The sequence below is a fragment of the Falco punctatus genome, assembly GCF_963210335.1.
Source record: "Falco punctatus genome assembly, chromosome: 5".
NCBI lineage: Eukaryota > Metazoa > Chordata > Aves > Falconiformes > Falconidae > Falco > Falco punctatus.
In genome coordinates, this window is record NC_137584.1 from 27,705,738 (window position 1) to 27,712,472 (window position 6,735).

Genomic DNA, 6,735 nt, shown 5'->3' on the forward strand with positions numbered 1-6,735 from the left:
AGAGGAATTTGCCTTTTCACAGATGCAAATTCCACAAAAATCTGGAAGGTTCTGTAACCCAGTTTTCTTCTACAATTTGCACAGGGAGACAAACCACAGTAAAAGCACTCTTTCCCACAGCCTGTGAGAGGGTGTATTACCTAGGCTGTATCAGCCTAATAAAAGTGCTGCAACTGTCTCTATCTGTATCCCTATCAGTGTAGTTTGTGGCTACTCTGCGCAGAGCCAAGAGCTTTCACTTTAGTGGTCATCACACCAGATATTGATGGAAAACCAGAGGTATCTCCAGATCAATTAATCTGCAAGCTGAGGACTAATAGATAACTTCAAGGCCTGCTTCTTCATGTGTCTGCTTCTTCATGATGCAAAAGAAAAATGAAATATGAAGTTCAGTGTATGCATACAGACTCAACACTGTCTCAACAGAGGGAGTATTAACTCAGGTCAGAGAAGTTCAAACTTCAAAAAATGTGAAAATCCCGTATGAACCTAGATCCATTATGTGCTTGCTGATTAGGCGCCATAAGACAACTTTACACACTCAAGTATCAGTCATTTAGACAGTAAGTAGCCAATAAGACATAGGTACCTGCAAACTTTCACAACACTACTTACCTAACTTCTGTAGAACAAAGTATCCAAGTGCTTTTTCAAATCCTTTAGCATATACTTTTCCTTCTTTGGCTATTAAATACCTGTTGAAACCTGGCTTAAAATACCTGAAGTAGAGCAGAACTGCTTGTCAGATGGATAATAATATCTTATATACTGCAGGACACTGTTTCATCCTATAATAAATGTATATGGATTAAAGAAATGGTGGCATTTCTAATATGCATTTATTTATATATTCTATTAATATAGATTACGCTGAGTTTTTTGCAATGACAATGTGGCATTAGGAAGTTGTAAATATATGTGGACCTTCTGAAAGAAAAGGTATCCAAACCTTAAACTCTAACTGCTCAGGAATATCAAATGAAATATTGGAAGCCTTAATAAAAGATTGACATTTTCTAAGTGCTTTCTTCTAATGCACAGTCATAAATCCACAATTGCACAAACACAAACTTAAAAATAAACGAAGGGTTTAACTGATAAAATTCCTGAACACAGACATAATGAAATGATTGCAACCGGTCCTTGGATTCACTCCATGAACAGGATATGGAAATACAAGGAAGAATTCAGACAGGGACAAGGAACTGTCTATGTGCCACAGTAAAGACAAAGTGATTTGGTCAGTGATATTTGCAAAGTGAAAACATGTCTCAGGAAAAGGGAAAGGATTTGACTGTCAAAAAAAAAACAAAAAACAAAAAACACAAAAACCCCCAACCAGCCAACAAAAAAACCCCCAACAAACAACCAAAACCCTACAACAAATAGCTGAGTGCTGAATTTAGAAAAACAAGATATGTTTTTCTACAAATTGGGATATATAAAGAGCTGCAAGCGTTACACAACTGTACTGCTATTCTGAATGATTAAAGTATTTTTAATTTTTTTTCAATAGAAAAGGTGGTGTTTCAAATACTGATTTAGTAAGGAAGGACATTCAGTAGGGTGAAGTTCATCACAATTAATATCAGCTACCTTAGTGTATACAACTATATCATACAAGGCCAAAAGCCCAAGTTTTTGCCATTCGTGATTGATTATTTTTTTTCTGGCATCCAGGGTTATAACCACCAGAGGCCCATCTCATCATTCATATTTAATCTATTTTATAAGAAACTCTACAGCCTGCATATGCAAAAGCCCAGCGCAGATGATCATAGCAATCTTTTCTGGCCACAGAGGGTAGGGCTCTGCAAAGCCAGTGTGACTCAGTGTCTTTCTTCATTAGCTAGACCATACCTAATGGGGCACAACTTTGCTGCTGCTTCTCTGTTGGTGAAGCAGATCCTTTAGCTCCAACAACTTGGCACCTGTCCTTCGAGATATCATGCTCTGTCCCGGTAGAAAACCCACCCAACATTTTTAGTTCAGTAACTAGTCTAATTTTAGGCCACTTTCCCAAGTTTGTACCCCATTAGGTGGCAATATCTATCATGTAATTTCCTGTCTGCAGAGGTGAATAAAGAATAATGGCTAGAAATAGAAGTGAAAAGAAAGTACAAGCACTGAATAGAGCAATGTTATGCAAGGAACTAATCTAATGTACTGGAACCAATTTAGCAGTAACACAAAACCAACATTCATGGGAATTTTTTTGCTAACCAGGGCTTCATTTAATATAATTTTGGAAGATGTTCCTTTTAGAAAGTTCAAAACATATGAAAAATGTATAAAATTGACTTAAAGGACTGATTTTATTTCCAAAAGATACCATTTAAAAAGCTTACATATGGTCCATTTTATTGTTTTAACTTGTAAAAAAGGAGGAATTTGAATCTATGGAATTATAATTGGTCTGAAAAAAAGTCTTTTAAGTCTATTTCCTTAATGTATTAAACTTGTTTAGACACTTCAAAGAATTTTAACTTGTATATCAAGAACTGTCCAAAGATAAATTAAGCTTATTATTATTTCACTTTATCTCTGGCCAGAACAGTCCCCTCAGATCCACAAGTCATTTGCAGAGACTTCTGGACTCAGTTTCTGTTATGCAGATGATATTGTTCCATCTTTAGATGCAACAGTTTAAAAATGTAGTCATGTCTCAACCCTTTTTTCTTACTGGTAATTGTTGTGTTTCCTTTTGTTTTGTTTTTTTGGGGTTTTTTTTACATTGGTCCTTAAGTTTCTGAGATTAAGGACTATTAAGCAGTGTTTTTCTATAACTCAGAGAAAAAGTTTGGATATCCAACAATTAATGCTTTTCAAGTTTCCAATCTGATTTCACCCAACTGAAAGACTATAGGCTAAAATTAGATAAGCAATTCAGGTATTTGAACTGCAAAGGGCACAATATTAAAAACTAGACCCAGTGTGGTCAGTTAACCTTGGCTAGGAGCTGAACTCCCAGCCAGCCACTCACTCACCCCTCACAGTGGGACCAGGGGAAAAAATAAGGAAGAAGAGGAATGAGAAAGCTCATAGGCAGAGATAAAGACAGGGAGATTGCTTACCAGCTACTGTTGTGGTAAAACAGATTAGACTTGGGGAAAATTAACTTAATTACTAGCCAATTAAAATAAAAATGTAATTAATAATTTTGGTAGTGTGAAACAGAAGGTCAAACATTAACAGCAACACCTTTGGTTTCTCAGGCTCTACTTCTTGCTTTCACTTCTAATTCCTCTACCTCCTCATGTGGCACAGGCAGGATGGTGGTGGGGGCGATTACGGCCAGTACGCAGTGGTTCCTCTCTGCTGCTCCTTCCTCTCAGCTCCTCTCTTCCCCTGCTCCAGCCTGCGTGCTCCACAGCTGCAGTGGATACCTGCCCCACCACGGAGCTCCTCCTCCTCTGACCTTGGTGTTCCCTCTCCTATTTCTCACTCTTTTTTTGTTCCCTCTTCCCTGAAATTGGATTGGAACAGGCTGCCCAGGGAAGTGGTTGAGTCACCATCCTGGAGGTATTTAAAAGACATATAGACATGGCGCTTAGGGACATGGTTTAGTGGTGGGCTTGGCAGTGCTAGGTTTACAGTTGGACTTAATGATTGTAAATGTCTTTTCCAACTTAAATTATCTGTTTTCCCAGAGGCACCACCATCTCGATTGACAGGGTCGACTGTGTCCTGTGGTGGGGCCATTGGAGCTGGTTGGAACCATCTGGAGCCAGTTGTGTCTGGCATGGGGCTCCCCCAACCTCTCCTTACAGAGACCCCTGCAGCCCCCGCTTCATAGGAATTCAGTATTTTCAAAATGAGAATGATCTATCCTTTAGTAATCTAAGGACTTAAAATAGATGACTCGCCACTGCTTTTGGCTACCCATAGATCAGTCACCACCATTTTCTCTTTTTGCTTGTAGATATGCAAGTATGCATTTTGATAGTATTAAACTGGTATTTGATTTTATTTATTCCTACAGATTCCTGCAATTATTTTCACTGCACTGCACCACTAGAATTGGGTCCTAATTCAGCAAAATGTAACTACTCTAGAATGGCAGGTAAGTATATGCGCTTAAGCACACACAAAAATCTCATGAAGTCGTAAGGTGCAGCCCTGTGTTCAGATGCCAGTCTGACTGGGGTCACTGGTTAAGGAAAGGTTGTCCTACTGGTCTAGCAGCCTTAGATAATAATCCTGTTGCTGACTGAAACACAAAATAAAGAGGTCTTTTGTCCAGGTGGCTTACGCATCTGAGTTTTCTTCTTTAAACAGAGTTTTAGAGTGTCTCAGGAGGCCAAATTTTCCTCATTTTGCTCATGAGTGATATTCTGCTGGCATCCAAGGATATAATAACCACACTTTAATGTTACACAATGCAGAGTTAACATCATATCAAAAAAAGATTGCTATGAAGAGCTATAATTTTATTCTTACCGCTGCCATTAAGGCATGCAAACTGGATCTCAGTGTGCTCATCAAGGGGCCACTCTAATTATTAGACCTGTAACCTTTGAGCAGGAAACAAGGTAACAGAACAGCTTTCATTTCTGGAGATCCAAACCACACAATGGCATTTAGCATGGCCATTACTGCAGGCAGACCCGCAGTGCTTGAAATGACTTTCTACTAGACCAACAGTGAAGGGAAACTATGAGCTATCTAAGCTTGAAGGAATTGGACAGAAAATGAGAAAATCGAGGAAAAATGAGATCAACAATGGTATGTATTGTCTCCTTGGTGCAAATGCTTACTTACATTGACATTCATAGAAGATGCATGAATTCAGGTGCAGATTTCTGGGGCTAATTCTTCACTCACAAGCTTTTAAATTGTGCATGAGTGAAAATTTACTGGATGGAGACAAAAGTGACCATAAGCTTCCCCCACTAGCTCAGCATATAGGGCAAATATATTCCCTGAGATTTCCTCTGCAGCTTCAGAGTCATCATTGCATTACTGCTCAATCATGAAACATCCCTTTCCCTTTGCAAAAACAAGGCAGGCTATGAACCGTGGAGAAACAAGGACAAAAAAATCAGATATATCTCATTAATGTATTTGTACATACTGAAAGTTTTGTAAGGTATATCACTTCTTGTCCTAAAAAGGGCCTCCAAAATAAACTTGAGAGCTTGTACTGCAAGGTATTTCTCACTGTTTTGATTACAAAGGGAGCACAGAGGCTAGCTCTGTTATAGATCCATGTTTGGTCAGATTAATATCACAACTTAAAATTATCAAATGTATCTTTTATGAGACTAAGGGCTTTCACCACTTCCAATACCAACTCTGAGCTATAATCACTTAGGTTTTGCCGCCTTAAAAGAATGTTACAGCTACATTACTTTTATAATGGGAAACAAATTTTTATTCTTCCACTGTCTTAATACTTAAAAATAACTATAGTTTTTTTTCTAATTTTCAAATGCCCAAAGAAAATAATGATCCAGGAGAGGCAAGGCATGATAAAAATTTCATTTTAAAGGTGACTACTTGGGAATATTATATTACTGAAAACAGGAATAGTTACTGAACAAGAATTAGGTACTGAACTGGAATGAAATCTGCCAAGAAAAAAAAGTGATACAGAAAAGGAAATAAATGTAAAAGGAACAATGGCATAGAGAAAGACTACAAAGTGGAGAGGGCAATAAAAAAGGATAGATTAATAGTGGTCTTGTAATGCATTCCTCTCCAAACATTTCTGTCTGTAGTTTTGCATACTTTCCCTGTTTAGGCTTCGGTCCCACAGATAGGTGTGAGAATAAAAGTTGACTCATGATCAGCTCAACAGGAATGCATTTATGTTTACACTTTATTAAAGCTTCAGGATCTGAAGAAGTGGGAGTGACCTACTTCTTACTGTTTGTAAATAGTTGAGGTTTGTGAGTGCTGAGACTCAAAGGGAAAATGTGTGTTTACATGGATGGCAAGGATCTAGAGTCAGAACAGCTAATGAAGCTATTGAAATCATAGCAAACTACTTCTTCAGAGACTTATCTAATCTCTAACATTGATTAGAAGGCCTTAATACAGCACATACTATATTCTGCCTGGAATTGCCTCGGATTGTGCTTACAAGCAATTGCCTTCAAAGACAGGAATTTTGGCCAAGTGACTCGAATGCCTCATCCAGTGTTATAATTTTAGGGGTCGAATCACCTACAGTACTTTTACCCTTGTTTTAAAAAGTGCTAAGCACCTGCAATTACCATTGAAGTCAGAAGACTCAGTATTTAGAGGGTCAACACCATATCAAACTGAATCAATGCTAATAAACCGCTTTGTGCAAAACCCAGGAATGCATTTCTTGTGTAGGCAACAAAAGCCATGTTCAGCTGGGGAAGACCTGACCTTCACTAGGTTATCTGTATTCCAATATGTTTTAAACCTTCTATGTGCTTGGGAAAGGAGTTGGAAGTGGGGTGAAGTTGAACTAAACAGACATTTCATAGACATGGCTCACGGACTAAGGGAATGATACTTGTGTGTATATATCAAAAGACAAGAAAGGTGATGGTGTACTGGAAAGTGTGGAACCTGGACACAACATAGACGGTACAGAATACGGGGTGGATACTGTCCTGGTTTCAGCTGAGTTCGAGTTAATTTTTTTCCTAGTAGCTGGTACAGTGCTGAGTTTTGATTTTAGTATGGCAATAATGTTGATAACACACTGATGTTTTTAATTGTTGCCAAGTAGTGTTTATATTGTCAATGACTTTTCAG

General features: G+C 38.1%; 1 long non-coding RNA gene across 1 annotated transcript in view; it reads left to right on the forward strand.

Moving 5' to 3' along the window:
- Positions 1 to 3,397: 3,397 nt before the first annotated feature.
- LOC308064463 overlaps positions 3,398 to 6,735 on the forward strand; it is a 91,655-nt gene continuing 88,317 nt past the window's right edge. The window contains exons 1-2 of the long non-coding RNA XR_013928392.1: positions 3,398 to 3,522; positions 3,983 to 4,063. This is a non-coding gene — a long non-coding RNA (uncharacterized lncRNA). The remainder of the gene's footprint in view (positions 3,523 to 3,982; positions 4,064 to 6,735) is intronic.